The sequence below is a fragment of the Mustela nivalis genome (genome assembly GCF_964662115.1).
Source record: "Mustela nivalis genome assembly, chromosome: 3".
Taxonomy (NCBI): domain Eukaryota; kingdom Metazoa; phylum Chordata; class Mammalia; order Carnivora; family Mustelidae; genus Mustela; species Mustela nivalis.
The window spans coordinates 5,905,593-5,921,205 of record NC_139022.1 but is presented as its reverse complement, the minus strand read 5'-3'; the positions used below and the strand labels follow the sequence as shown (position 1 = coordinate 5,921,205).

The 15,613-nt window shown below is 49.8% G+C and overlaps 1 long non-coding RNA gene across 1 annotated transcript; it reads left to right on the top strand.

The window, feature by feature from the left end:
* Positions 1-11,114: 11,114 nt before the first annotated feature.
* On the top strand, positions 11,115-13,838 carry LOC309861872. Its single transcript, XR_014310262.1, has 3 exons — positions 11,115-11,167; positions 11,858-11,977; positions 13,703-13,838. It is a non-coding gene; the product is annotated as an uncharacterized lncRNA (long non-coding RNA).
* The last annotated feature ends 1,775 nt before the right edge of the window (positions 13,839-15,613 follow it).

Sequence of the window (15,613 nt, the reverse complement as noted above, 5' to 3'; positions counted from 1 at the left end):
GCTCCAGAATTCCCAAACTGGAAGGCTTGTGGCCCAGGAGTGTGATGACGGAAGTCTGAGAACACAAGCTAGGCGTAGGTTTTGGACTGAGGGCACCACAGGCACACTCTGCTGAGCTGAATCAATATCTCGTGCATATGAAGTTACACAAGGATCAGACCTTGGCTCTGGTTGGAGTTTCTGTCCATTTCCCCCATTCACGAAGTGGGGGACACATCATGAGGCCATGGTGGTTTTCCCAAGATGGGAGTAGTGAGATGCTCCAATCCCCAAGGATTCCTTCTGAGGGACAGTCGAGACCTGTTGGATGGCTCCAGGATGTCCATTACGGAATGACACCAGGGCAGGGTTCTAAGGATGGATTCCTGGGCAGCCCGCCTTGCATTCCAATTATCTACTTGCAATAAGGCACGTTTGATGGATCTGGGGGAGCAACCGAGGGGGCTGAGTTGAAATTGGCTCTCCTGAGGATGGGTCATAATGTGGGTTTGTGTCCATTGAGACCTTGGAATGGGGCAGTGCCTCCATGTACCTGAAGGTTTCTTGTAACTGGAGGTTGTGACTCCAGAATTCCCAACTTGAGGGCTTGTAGGCCAGGAGTTTCAGGACGGAAGTCTGAGAACACAAGTTAGGCTTAGGTTTCCCATTGGTGACACAGCAGGCACACTCTGCAAAGCTGAATCGAGATCTCATGCATCTGAAGTCAAGGTGAGGATCAGACGTTGGCTTTAGGTTGGAGATTCTGTCCATGATTTCCCCAACATGAAGTTGGGGGGACATCAGGAAGCCTTGAAAGTTTTACCACTGTGTGCGTGTGTGATGCTCCAAACCACAAGAATTCCTTCTGCGTTACAGTTGAGACCTGTTGCATGGATCAAGGACGTCCCATAAGAAACTTCTCCAGAACAAGGTTCTAATGGTGGATGCCTAGGCAGCCCAACTCGCATTCCAGTTGTCTCCTAGTAACAAGGCAGGAGTGGGCTGAATTTAAATGGACTCTCTTGAGGATCGGTCATAATGTGGGTTTGTGTCCATTGAGACCTTGGAATGGGGCAGTGGCTCCAGTGCCCTCAATTCTCCTTACTGGAGGTTTTGAGACAGCTCCAAAGAACAAGTTTCCCATGTGGAGATGAGATTTGTCCTGATCGGTGCCTCAGGAACCCCCATAAGCTGATATTGGAAACCAAGCATCTGAGGAGAGATGCCTGGAAACCAAAGCAATGGATCCGATTAAGACCCAGGGGCCTTTCTGCTTCAATATTCTCCTTGCAGAGCCTCTATCTATGATTCAGAATAAAGGTCATCACCCAGATTGTATCAGATAGCACCTGTTTGTCCAGGAAGGCCAACACTATTAAGATGGTCTTCAGGACTTTGTAGGTTTCTCCTAATCTGTAGGGTTGTTGCAAGTGAAATGGGCAGAAATCCCTTGGAGAGGGTTGGCACAGTCCTTAGGTGTGGCCCAAGCTGTCTGGGTGTCTGTCGGAGGTCCGCGCTCAGGCTGTGTCAGAAAGGGTATTAGTGCCCAAGGTAGACTGTATAATTGGAGTACAATTGAGTGGCGTGCAGATTGATCCTCATTTGGCGTTTCTGGGTAGCCCCAGGAACAACGTTTTTCTTCTGGAGGGCTGGAAGAATGCTGCCTTGTGGCTCCGGAATTCCCAAACTGGAGGGTGTGTGGGCCAGAAGTGTGAGGAATGAAGTCTGAGAACACAAACTAGGCTTTGGTTTCGTGGCGAGGGCATGGCAGGCACACTCTCAGAGCTGAGTCGAGATCTCGTGCATCTGAAGTCAGGGCGAGGATCTGATGTAGGCATAGGCTGGAGTTTGTGTTCAGGATGGCCTCTTCATGAAGGTGGTGGGCATCATGGGGCCATGGAGGCTCTCCCACGATGGAAGTTATAAGATGTTCCAATTGGCAAGGATTCCTTTTACAGGATAGTCGAGACCGGTCAGATGGCTCCAAGATGTCCCATACAGAATGACTCCAGAGCAGGGTTCTAAGGATGGATGCCTGGAGAGTCCAATTCGCATTCCTATTGTCTCCTAGAGACAAGGCAGGATTGATCTGCTTCCTCTGGGGGAGCAACCAATGGGGCTGTGTTGAAATGGACTCTCCTGAGAATAGGGCATAATGTGGGTTTGTGTCCATGGAAATCTTGGAATGGGGCGGTGGCTCCAGGGACCTGAAGGTTTCTCCTAACTTGAGGTTTTGACACAGCTCCAAAAAGCATGTTTCCATGTGTAGACGAGATTTGTTCTGACTGGTACCTCTGGAAGAACCCATATGCTGGTATTGGAAACCAAGCCTCTGAGGAAAGATGCCTGGAAACCAAAGCAATGGATCTGATTAGGGCCTTGGTGCCTGTCTGGTTCAATCTTCCTCTCTGGGGATATCTGTCTACGGGTCTGAGTTGAGGTAGTTGCTCAGCTTGGGATAAATCGCCCTTGTTTGTCCTGGGCGGCCGACACTATTGGGATGGCCTCGGGGACTTTGGAGGTTTCTCCTAATCTGTAGGGTTGTGTCCAGGCACAGTCCTGAGGTGTGGCTCCAGGGGCCCCAGCCTGGAAGGTGTGTGGGTTAGTACTGTGGGGACAGAAGTCTGAAAACCCAAACTTAACTTAGGTTTGGGGACATATGTATGACACGCCCGATCTATAGACCTTGAGGAGAATTTTTTGTTCTATGAACAAAGGGCAAACATGAGGCACTTGCCCAGGTTTTTGTCTCTGGATTTTGTGTCAACGATGGCCATGGAATGTCGGGATGGCCTCATGGGCTATCGACGAGTCTTTCTCTCTGTGGATTTGGGCAGATCCCAAGTGTTTGGGGTTATTCTTTGGATGGGAGGAGTCCTTTCGGTATATTTTTTACCTCAGGTGTCCCACCAGAGAAGGATTCCAGAGCAGACCTGAGTAGTGATGACTAGACATCTCAACCTCTGGTTAAGATTGGGGGACTAGGGGCATGGCAAGCCCCATATGAGTGCTCTTGGTCTTGCCACTGAGATGATTTCCTTGAGGACAGGGCTCACGCTGAGGGTCACAATGTGTGTTTGTGCCCATGGCGGCCTCAAGCATGGGCTGGCCTCTTGGGCCACACTGGATTCTCCTACACTGAATTTTGTACAACATGCTAATCACAAGTTTTCTTGCCTTGGGGAAGGAGGAGTTCTGATTTTTGTATCACGTTCACCCCTGGGTAGTGAGGGGAGATAAGTTCTAGGTTATAAAGCCTGAAAACCGAGTTTGGGAAGAGATGACCACCACATTGGACATGGCCTGTCCAATGTGCACAGTGTACGGTCAGCTATCTGGGTTTCGGTCGGGGGTTCTGGGCTCAGGCTGTGTCATACAGGGATTTAGTTCCCAGACTAGCCTGTATAGTTGGGGTACAGTCAAGTGGAATGCAGGTTGATCCTCATTTGGCTTTTCTGGGTAGCTTCATAAGGCAACGTTTTTCTTCTGGAGGGCAGGCAGAGTGCTGCACTGTGTCTCCAGAATTCCCAACTTGAGGGCTTGTGGGCCAGAAGTGTGAGGATGGAAGTCTGAGAACACAAGCTAGGCTTAGGTTTAGGGACCAGGGCACGGCAAGCACACTCTGCAGACCTGAATCGAGATCTCATGCAACTGAAGTCAGGGCAAGGATCAGACGTTGGCTCAGGATGGAGTTTCTATCCATGATGGCCCCTTAATTAAGGTGGGGGGCATCACGAGGTTATGGAGGTATACCCACGTTGGGATTGTGTGATACTCCAAACCGCAAGGATTCCTTCTGCGGGACAGTCGAGACCTGTCAGATGGATCCAGGTTGCCCCATAAGGACCTTCTGCAGAGCAGGGTTCTAATGATGGATGCCTGGGCAGCCCAACTCGCATTACAATTGTCTCCTAGCGAAAAGGCAGGTTCGATATACTGGCTCTGGGGGAGCAACCGCGGGGGCTGAATTGAAATGGACTCTCCTGAGGATCGGTCATATTGTGGGTTTGTGTCCCTGGAGACCTTGGAATGGGGAGGTGGCGCCAGCGCCCTGGAAGAATCTTCTAACCAGAGGTTTTGATACAGCTCCAAAGCGCCAGTTTCCCCTAAGGAGTTGAGGTTTGTTCTAATTCATTCCTCAGGAACCACAATAAGATGGTATTGAAAACCAGGATTCTGAGGAGAGATGCCTGGAAAACAAAGCAGTGGATTTTGTTAGGTCCTAGGGGCCTGTCCACTTCATTCTTCTTCTTTGGGAACATGTCTCTATGGTTCTGAGTGGAGGTCGTTGCTCAGCTGGTGTATCGCCCCATTTGTCCTGGGTGGCCACACTATTGGGATGGTCTCAAGGTCTTTGTAGGTTTCTCCTAATCTGTACGGTTGTAGCCAATGGAATGGGCAGAATTTTCTTGGAAAGGGCAGGCACAGTCCTGAAGTGTTGCCCCAGCTGTCTTCATTTCGGTCGGGAGATCCAGGCTCAGGCTGTGTCAGACAGGGCTTTAGTGCTCATGCTAGGCTGTATAATTGGGGTACAGTCGAGTGGCCTGCAGGTTGATCCTCATTTGGGGTTTCTGGGTAGCTCCATAGGGCAACGAATTTCTTCTGGAGGGCAGTCAGAGTGCTGCATTGTGGCTCTGGAATTCCCAAACTGGAGGGCTTGTAGCCCAGGAGTGTGAGGACGTAAGTCTGAGAACACAAGCTAAGCCAGGTTTTCGGGGTGACAGCATTGCAGGCATGCTCTGCAGAGCTAAATCGAGATCTCGTGCATCTGAAATCAGGGAGAGGATCAGACGTTGGCTCAGGTTGGAGTTTCTGTCCATGATGGCCCCTTCATGAAGGGGGAATGCGCATCATGTGGCCATGGAGTTTTTCCTTCGATGGGAGTTGTGACATTCCAAACTTCAAGGATTCCTTCCATGGCACAATTGAGACCAGTTGGATGGCTCAAGGACCTCCTATCGGGAATGACTCCAGAGCAGGGTTCTAAGGATGGATGCCTGGGCAGCCTGCCTCACATTTGAATTGTATCCTCTCGACAAGACAGGTTCGATCTGCTGGCTCTGGGGGAGCAACCAACGGGGCTGAGTTGAAATGGACTCTCCTTAGAATCAGTCATAATGTGGGTTTTTGTTCATGGAGATCTTGGAATGGGGCGGTGGCACCGGGGCACTGAAGGAATCTCCTAACCGGATGTTTTTACACATCTCCATTGATCACGTTTCCCATGTGGTGATGAGATTTTTTATGATCAGTGCCTCAGGAAACCCTTATATTCTGGTATTGGAATCCAGGACTCTGAGGAGAGATGTCTGGAAACAAAACAATGGATCATATTAGGACCTAGGAGCGTGTTCAGGTGAATCTTCTGTTCTGGGGACATCTGTCTACGGGTCTGAGTGGAGGTAGCTGCACAGATGGTTTCATATCGCCCATGTTTGTCCCGGGAGGCCCCCAGTATTGGGATGGCCTAGGAGTCTTTGGAGGTTTCTCCAAATCTGTAGTGTTGGGGCCAATTGAATGGGCAGAATTCCCATGGAGAGGGTAGGCACAGTCGTGAAGTGTGGCTCCAGGGGCACCATCCTGGAGGGTGTGTGGACTAGGGCTGTGGGGACAGAAGTCTGAAGACACAAACTTGGCTTAGGTTTGGGGACATAGGTATGGCAGGCACGATCTACAGATGGTGAGGAGAACTCTTCATGATATGAACAAAGGGCAAATGTGAAGTGCTTCCTCAAGCTTTTGTCTCTGTATTTTGCTTCAACAATAGCCGTTGAATGTTGAGGTGGCTTCATCAGGCATGGACTAGTATCCCTCTCTGGGGATTTAGACCAATTCCAAGACTTTGGGGTCATTCTTTGGTATGGGAGGTATCCTTTCTGTTTTTTTTACCTCAAGTGTCCCACCAAAAGACTCATTCCAGAGAAGAGCGCTGGGGAGAGGCGACTGGACAACCCGACCTCTGGTTTAGAATGGGGGCTTGGGGGCATGTCAAGCACCATATGCTGGCTCCTGCTCCAGCCACTGAGAGGTCTTACTTGAGGACAGGGCTCACACTAAGTATCACAATGCGAGTTTGTGCCAAATCTGGCCCTCAAGCATGGGTGCAGCCTCATGATCCAAGCTGGTTTCTCCTACTCTGAACGTTCTACAACATGCCAACCACATGGTTTCTTGCCATGTGGAAGGAGGAGTTCTGATTTCTGCATTTTGTTAAACCCTGGCCTGTAATTGGAGATAAGGTTTAGGTTCTAAAGTCTGAAAACCGAGGGTGGGAAGAGATGACGATCTAAGGCCATGGCAGGTCAGGTGCGCTCAGTGTGAGGCCAGCTGTCTGGGTGTCGGTCGTGGGGTCCGGACTCAGGTTGTGTCAGAGAGGGCATTAGTGCCCAGTTTAGACTGTATAATTGGGGTATAGTCGATTGGCGTGCAGGTTGATCCTCATTTGAGGTTTCTGTGTAGCCCCTAAAGGCAACGTTTTTCTTCTGGAGCACAGGCATATTGCTGCATTGTGGTCTGGAATTGCCAATCTAGAGGGCTTGTGGGACAGGAGTGTAAGGACGAAAGTCTGAGAAAAGAAGCTAGGCTTAGGTTTTGGGGCGAGGGCATGGCAGGCACAGTCTGCAGAGCTGAATAGAGATCCTGTACATCTGAACTCAGGGCCAGCATCTGACTTTGGCTCAGGTTGGATTTTCTGTCCATGATGGCCCCTTCATGAAGGAGGAGAGTCTCAAGAGGCCATGTAAGTATTCCCACGATGGGAGTTGTGTGATGCTCCAAACCACAAGGATTCCTTCTGTAGGATCCTCGAGAACAGTTGGATGGCTTCCAGAGGTCCCATATGGAATGACTCCAGAGGGCTAATGATGATGAATATTTTTTCATGTGTCTGATAGTCATTTGTATGTCTTCATTGGAGACGTCTCTGTTCATATCTTCTGCCCGTTTTATATATATATATATGATTGCCTGTTTTGTGTGTGTTGAGTTTGAGGAGTTCATTATAGATCCTGGATATCAACCTTTTGTCTGTACTGTCATTTGCAAATATCTTCTCACATTCCGTGGGTTGCCTCTTTGTTTTTTTGACTGTTTCCTTTGCTGTGCAGAAACTTTTGATTTTGATGAAAGAGCAGGATTCTAAGGATGGATGTGTGGTGTGCCTGCCTCACGTTCCAATTATTTCCTAGTGACAAGGCAGGTTCAGTCTGTTGACTCTTGGGGAGTAACAGAGGGGGCTTAGTTGAAATGGAGTCTCCTAAGAATGGGTCATATTGTCCATTTGTGTCTATGAAGACCTTGGAATGGGGCGGTGGATCTGGGGCCCTGAAGTATTCTCCTAACCGGAGGTTTGGACAGAGCTCCAAAGATTACATTTCCACTATGGAGTCGAGATTTGTTCTGATGAGTGCTTCAGGAATCCACCATATGTTGGTATTGGAAACCAGGCCTTGAGGAGAGATGTCTGGAAACTAAAGCAATGTACCTGATTAGGACCTAGGGACCTGTCTGGTTCAATCTGATTCTCTGGGTACATCAGTCTACGGGTCTTATTGGAGGTAGTTGCTCAGCTTGTGTCACATCGCACCTGTTTGTGTCAGATGGCCTACACTATTGGGAAGTCCTCGGGGTCTTTGGAGGTTTCTCCTAATCTGTATGGTTGTAGACAATGGAATGGGCAGAATTACCTTGGAGAGAGCAGGCACAGTCCTGAGTTGTGGCTCCAGGGGTCCCAGCCTGGAGGGTGTGTGGGCCAGGGCTGTGGGTACAGAAGTCTGAAAACAGAAACTCGGCTTAGATTAAGGGACGTAGGTATGGCAGGCATGGTCTACAGACCTTGAGGAGACCTCTTTGGGAAATGAACAAAGGGCGAGTGTGAGGCGCTTGCTCAGGCTTTTGTCACTGGATTTTGTGTCAACGATGGATGAGGAATGATGGGTTGGCCTCATGGGCCATGAACGAGAATCCCTTTCAGGTATTTGGCCAGACTCCAAGAATTTGGGTTCATTCTGGGGGATGGTGGAGTCCTTTCTGTTTTTTTTCCCCCCCTCAGGTGTCCCCCCAAAAGAGGGATTCCAGAGCCAAGCCCTGGGAGGGGCGAATGGACCTTTGATTAAGAATGGGGGCCTAGGGGCATGGCCAGACCCATGTGTGGGCTCTTGGTACAACCACTGACAGGCCTTACTTGAGGACAGGGCACATTCTGAGGGTCACAATGCGTGTTTGTGCCCAAAGCGGGCCTCAAACATGGGCGGGACCACCTGGGCACACTGGTTTCTTTTACACTGAACATTGGACAACATGCCAACCACAAGGGTTCTGGGCACAGGGAAGGAAGAGCTCTGATTTCTGCATCACGTCCACCACTGGGCATTGATTGGAGGTGAGGTTTAGGTTCTGAAGCCTGAAAAACGAGGTTGGGAAAAGATGACAATCCAAGGCCATGGTGGTTCTGAGTGCTCAGTGTGGGGCCCGCTGTCTGTGCTTTGGTTGGGAGGTCCGTGTTCAGGCTGTGTCAAACAGTTCATTAGGGCCCAGGGTAGACTGTATAAATGGGGTGAAGTCGAGTTGCATGCAGGTTGATCCTCTTTTGGGACTTCTGGGTAGCCCCATAGGGCAAAGATTTACTTCTGGAAGGCACGCAGAGTGCTGAATTGTGTCTCCAGAATTCCCAAACTGGGGGCTAGTTGGCCAGGAGTGTGAGGAAATAAATATGAGAGCACAGGCTAGTCTTAGGTTTAGGGGAGAGGGCAGTGCAGGCACACTCTCCAGATATGAATTGAGCTGAATCGAGCTGAATCGTGCATTTGAACTCAGGGCGAGTATCAGACGTTGGCTCACGTTGGACTTTCTGTCCATGATGGCCCCTTCATGAAGGGGGGCAAGGCATCAGGGGCTATTGAGTATTTCTCATAATGGGAATTTTGAGATGCTTCAAACAGCAAGGATTGCTTCTGCAGTACAATTGAGACCTGTTGGATTGGTCCAGGATGTCCCATAGGAAACGACTCCAGAGCAGGGTTCTAAGAATGGATGCCTGGGCAGAATGCCTCGCATTCAAGTTGCCTCCTAGCGAGAAGACAGGTTTGATTGCTGGCTCAGGGGGAGCAACCAAGGGGGCTGAGTTGAAATAAACTCTCTTGCAGATGGGACCTAATGTGGGTTTATGTCCATGGAGACCTTGGAATGGGGTGGTGGCACTGGAGCCCTGAAGGATTCTCCTAACCTGAGGTTTTGATACAGCTCCAAAAAGCAACTTTCCCATGCAGAGACGACATTTGTTCTGATTGGTGCCTCAGGAAACCCCATATGCTGATATTGGAAACCGGGGCTTGGCGAGAGATGACTGGAAACCAAAGCAATTTGTCTTATTAGGGCCTAGAGGCCTGTCAGGTTCAGTGTTTTTTCTGGGGACATCTGCCTACATGTCTGAGTGGAGGTAGTTGCTCAGCTGGTGGCAGATCGCCCCTGTTTGTCCCAGGCGACCTACAGCATTGGGATAGCTTCCGGGTTTTAGAGGTTCCTCTAATTTGTACGGTTGTGGTCAATGGAATGGGCAGAATTCCCTTGGAGAGGGCAGGCACAGTCCTGGCATGTGGCTCCAGGGCCCCCAGCCTGGAGGGTGTGTGGGCCAGGGCTATGGTGACAGAAGTCTGAAAACACAAACTCAGATTAGGTTTTTGAATGGAGTTATGGCAGGCCCGATCTACAGACTGTGAGAAGAATTTTTCGGGCTACGAACAAAGGGCCAATGTGAGGCGCTTGCACAGGCTTTTCTCTCTGGATTTTGTGTCAACCGTGGCCGTAGAATGTTGATGTGGCCTCATGGGCCATGGAAGCTTCTTTCTCTCTGTGGATTTGGCCCAATTCCAAGTGTTTGGGTCATTCTGTGAATGGGAGGAGGTTTTTTTTTTTTTTGGTATTTTTTTGCCTCAGGTGTCCCACCATAGCGGGATTATGGAGCAGAACCCTGAGTAGGGTTGACTAGACATGTTGACCTCTGGTTAAGATTGGGGGACTAGGGAAATGGCAAGCCCCATATGCAGGCTCTTGTTCCAGCCACTAAGAGGCCTTACTTGAGGATAAGGCACACGCTGAGGGTCACAATGCGTGTTTGTGACCAACGTGGACTTTAAGCATGGGCGTAGCCACCTGGGCACGCTAGTTTCTCCTACAGTGACCATTGGACAACATGCCAACCACAAGGATTCTGGGCATGGGGACAGAGGAGTTCTCATTTTTGCATCACGTTCACCCCTGGGAGGTGAGTGGAGGTAAGGTCTAGGTTCTGAAGCCTGAAAACCGAGGTTGGGAAGAGATGACGACCTAAGGCCATGGTGGGTCTGATGTGCTCAGTGTACAGCCAGCTGTCTGGGTGTCGGTCAGGAGGTCTGGGCTAAGGCTGTGTCAGAAAGTCTTCAGTGCCCAGGCTAGACTGTATAATTAGGGTACAGTCAAGTGGTGAGCAGGTCGATCCTCATTTGGCATTTCTGGGTAGCCCCATAGGCAACGTTTTTCTTCTGCAGAGCAGGCAGAGTGATGCATTGTGTCTCCAGAATTCCCAACTGGAGGGCTTGTGGGCCTGGAGTGTGAGTACAGATCTGAGAACACAAGCTAGGCTTAGGTTTCGGGATGAGGGCACGGCACGCACACTCTGCAGAGATGAATCAATATTTTGTGCATCTGAAGTCTGGGCAAGGATAAGACGTTGGCTTAGGATGGAGTTTCTATCCATGATAACCCCTTCATGAAGGTGGGGGTGCATTATGAGGCCATGGAGGATTTCCCATGGTGGGATTGTGTGATGCTCCAAACTGCAAGGGTTCCTTCTGTGGGACAGTCGAGACCTGTTTGATGGATCCAGGACATCCCATGAGGGTTTTCTGCAGAGCAGTGTTCTAATGATGGAGGCCTGGGCAGCCCAACTCGCATTCCAATTGTTCCCTAGCAACAAGGCAGGTTCATTCTGCTGGCTCTGGGGGAGCAACAGAGGAGGTTGATTTGAAATGGACTCTCCTGCGGATGGGTCATAATGTGGGTTTGTGTCCATGGAGTCCTTTGAATGGGGCGGTGGCAGTGGGGCCCTGAAAGATTTTCCTAACTGGAGGTTTTGACACAGCTCCAAAGAGCATGATTAACATGTGGAGACGACATTTGTTCTGATCAGTGCCTCAAGAAACCCCATATGCTGGTATTGGAACCCAGGCCTCTGGGGAGAGATGACTGGAAATCAAAGCAATGGATCTGATTGTTTTTCTCAATGTTTTTCTCTGGGGATACTGCCTACAGTTCTGAATGGAGGTAGTTGATCAGCTGGTGGCAGATCGCCTCTTTGTCCCAGGGGGCCTACACCATTGGGATAACTTTGGGGAATTTGGAGGTTCCTCTAATTAGTACGGTTGTGGCCGATGGAATGGGCAGAATTCCATTGGAGCGGGCAGTCACTGTCCTGATTTGTGGCTCCAGAGACCCCAGCCTGGAGGGTGTGTGGGCCAGGATTGTGACAGAAGACGCCTGAAAACACAAACTCAGATTAGGTTAGGGGATGGAGGTATGGCAGGCCCGATCTACAGACTATGAGGAGAACTCTTTGGTATATGAACAAAGAGTGAGTGTGAGGCACTTGCTGAGGCTTTTGTCTGGATTTTGTATCAACGATGGCCATGAAATGTTGGGGTGGCACCAATCAGAAAAATTAGGAGAAACCTCCAATGTCCCCAAGGCTATCCTAAGAGAGTAGGCTGCCAAGGTCAAACAGGGACTATCTACCATCAGCTGAGCAACTACCTCCACTCAGACCCAGAGACATATGTCCCAAGAGAAGAATATTGAACCAGACAGGCCCCTTGGACCTCATCAGATCCATTGCTTTGCTTTCCAGCCATCTCTCTTCAGAGGCCTGGTTTCCAATAGGCACATATGGGGTTTCCTGAGGTACCATCAGAAGAAATATCGTCTCCATATGGGAAACTTGCACATGGAAGCTGTGTCAAAACCTCTGGTTAGTAGAAACCTTCAGGACCCTAGTGCCACTGCCCCATTCCAGGGTACCCAAGGACACAAGCCCACCTTATGACCCATGCAAAGGAGAGTCCATTTCAGCTCAGCGCCCTTGGTTTCTACCCCAGACCCAGCAGATCTAACCTGTATTATCACAAGGAGACAACTGGAATGCTAGGTGGGCAGCCCAGGCATCCATCCTTAGAACACTGCTCTGGAGTCATCCCTATGGGATGTCCTGGAGCCATCCAACAGGTCTCAATTGTCCCACAGAAAGAATCCTTGTGGTTTGGAGAATCTCACAACTCTCATTGTGGGAAAACCTCCATGGCTTGGTGATGCCCCGCCCCCTTCATGAAGGGGCCATCATGGACAGGAACTCTATCCTGAGCCAATGTCTGATCCTCGCCTTGACTTCAGATACACGAGATCTTGATTCAGCTCTGTTGAGTGTGCCTGCCATGCCCTCCCCCCGAAACCTATGCCTAGCTTGTGTTCTTAGACTTCCATCCTCAAACTCTTGGCCCACAGGCCCTCAGGATGGCAATGCAGCACTCTTCCTGTGCTCCAGAAGATAAATGTTGCCCTATGGGGCTACCCAGAGACACTAAATGAGGATCAACCTGCACACAACTCTACTGTACCCTAATTATACAGTCTACCCTGAGCACTAATGCCCTGTCTGACACAGCCTGAGCCCAGACCTCCCGACCAGACAGCTGGCCGCACACTGAGCACATCAGACCCGCTATCGCCTTAGCTCGTCATCTCTTCCCAACCTCGTTTTTCAGGCTTCACAACCTAGACCTTAACTCCAATCAAGACTCAATGGTGAAAGTGATGCAGAAATCAGAACTCCACTTTCCCCGTGGCAAGAATCCTTGTGGTTGGCATGTTTTCCAACGTTCAGTGTAGGAGAAATCAGCATGGCCCATGAGCCCCCACCCATTCTTGAGTGCTGCATTGGGCACAAACACGCATTGTGACCCTCAGCATGAGTCCTGTCCTCAAGTAAGGCTTTTCTGTGGCTGGACCAAGAGCCTGCATATGGGGCTTGTCATGTCCCTAGTCCCCCATTCTTAATCAGAGGTTGTTTTGTCCATTCGCCCCTCCCCAGGGCTATGCTCTGGAATCCCTCTTTTGGTGGGACACCTGAGGTAAAAAAACAGATGAGACTCCTCCTATCCCACAGAATCACCTCAAAAATCATCTTGAGATCGGACCAAATCCCCAGAGAGGGAGCCATGAGGCCACCTCGACATTCCACGGCCATCAGTGACTCAAAATCCAGAGACAAAAGCCTGAGCAAGCACCTCAATCTCGCCCTTTGTTCATATCCCAAAGAGTTCTCCTCATGGTCTTTAGATTTGACCTACCATACCTACGTCCCCAAACTTAAGCCAAGTTTGTGTTTTCAGACTTCGTCCCCGCAGCCCTGGCCCACACACCCTCCAGGATGGGGTCCCTGGAGTGACACCTCAGGACTGTGCATGCCTTCTCCAAGGGTATTCTGCCCATTCCATTGGCAGCAACCGCCCAAATTAGGAGAAACCTCCAAAGTGCCTGAGGCTATCCCAAAAGTTTCGCCCCCCCCAGGACAAACAGGTTTGATCTGACACTAGCTAAGCAACTACCTCCACTCAGACGTGTAGACAGATGTCCCCCCATGAAGATTGAACTGGACAGGCCCATAGGCCCTAATCGGATCCATTGTTTTTGTTTCCAGACATGTCTCTACAGAGAACTGGTTTCCAATACCAGCATACAGGGGATTCCTGAGGCACCGACCAGAACACATCTCGTCTCCACATAGGAAATATACTCTTTGGAGCTCTGTCAAAACCTCTGGCTAGGAGAATCCTTCAGGGTCCCATTGCCACTGCCCCATTCCATGGTCTCCATGGCCACAAACCCATATTATGACCCATCTGCAGGAGAGTCCATTTCAACACACCCCCCTTGGTTGCTCCCCCAGAGTCAGCAGATTGAAATTCTCCTATCCCAAGGAGATGATTGAAATATGAACAGGGCTTCCCAGGCATCAAATTTGAGTACACTGTTCTGGAGTTGTTCCATATGGGACGTTCTTAAGCCATCCAACATGTTTCAATTGTCCTGCAAAAGGAATTCTAGCCATTTGGAACATCTCAAATTTCCCATCGAGGAAGGAGGGGACAAGATGGCGTGGAAGTAGGAAGAGGTGCCTTTTCACCTTTACCCCAAAGTGAACTGATTACCTATCAAAGAACTCCAATCACCCATGAAATCAGCCTGAGATCAGAATTATACATGTCTGGATCTCTACAGGGGGAGAAGACGCCAGTGGGCAGGTAAAGTGGCATGGGAATGGCAGACTGATATTGGAAGATAAACAAAAGGAGCAGGGAGCCACCAGAGGCAACCAGTTGGAAAGTAATAACCCATGAGTGAGAGTGCCCTGTGTCTGGGGACCAGCATTAACTTGGAGACAGGTTGAAAGCACTCCAAAAGAGCAAAGGATCTGGGGGGGGGGATTGTGGGAATCAGGACGGCTAGGGACAGGAGCTTAAGTCCACAGTCCCAGGACAGCCTCCAGTGGTGCTGAGGCAGAGAGAGTGCGGTGGAGAAACCAGCTATTGGTCCCTAAGCTGCCAGCATGCCAGAGAACACGTGGGGTCCATTTGCTGTGAGGGGATGGGAGCCACGCGGGACAGCAGAATGCAAGAGCCCTGTTATAGAACCTGAGTTACTCCCCTGAGAGAGGTATAAAGGCCCAGCAGGTGCCCTTTGATATGCGCCATTGATTCAGACTCCCCCCCCCCCCCCCCCCCCCGCCAGAGAGGTGCACAAAGGCCCAGCCTGGTGCTCTCAGACCTGCGCCCCATTCTCAGAGCTTGAGACCCACGCTGGAACCTCAGCCTCCCCTGAAATTGGTGCACGCAAGATGGGCATTCTTAGACCCAGAAAGACTAGGCACTCCCAGCCCGGGCCAGCGGGAAAATCTCAGTGTGCGATTGCTGCATGGAACCTCTATAGCTGTCTGGAGCTTCCCAGACAGCCGCCACTGCCTTGGCTTTGGGTACAAGCAAAAGATCCTGTATACTCAGGACAGAACCTGCTCTGCCAGCAGCCAAGGAGGAACTTGTTTATGCTCTGCAGAAAGACTGAGGCTTCTCTCTTAGAGGGAGATCAGAGTGCGGTTTGTTTTCCTCTAAAACTACAAAAATCATCAAAAGCGGTCAAAGTGAGAAAAAAAAAGTGAACATAAAAACCTCCAGAGAACAATAGCCTGAAAAAAAAAAAAAAAAACAACAGTTTCCTCAGAGCCCACGCCCTTGATGGGGGTGGGAGGACTTAAGTCGGGAACATCATTGACTGAAAACCCATGAGACAGGCCCCTCCCCCAGAAAAAAAAAAAAACAAGAAAAAAAAAAGAGAAAAAAAAGGACTACAAGAGAACAACCACTACTTCATAGGAAAACTTTTATTTCTCATTCATTCCCACTATTCTGGTTCATTTTTTATATATATATAGGTAATTTGTTTAACCTAATAACCATCAATGAGAGCTGTCCAGTACATCAAATTTCATAATAACCTTCTAACACGAATTTTTGATACATACACATTTTTTTGCATTTCTATTTTTTGAATTCCT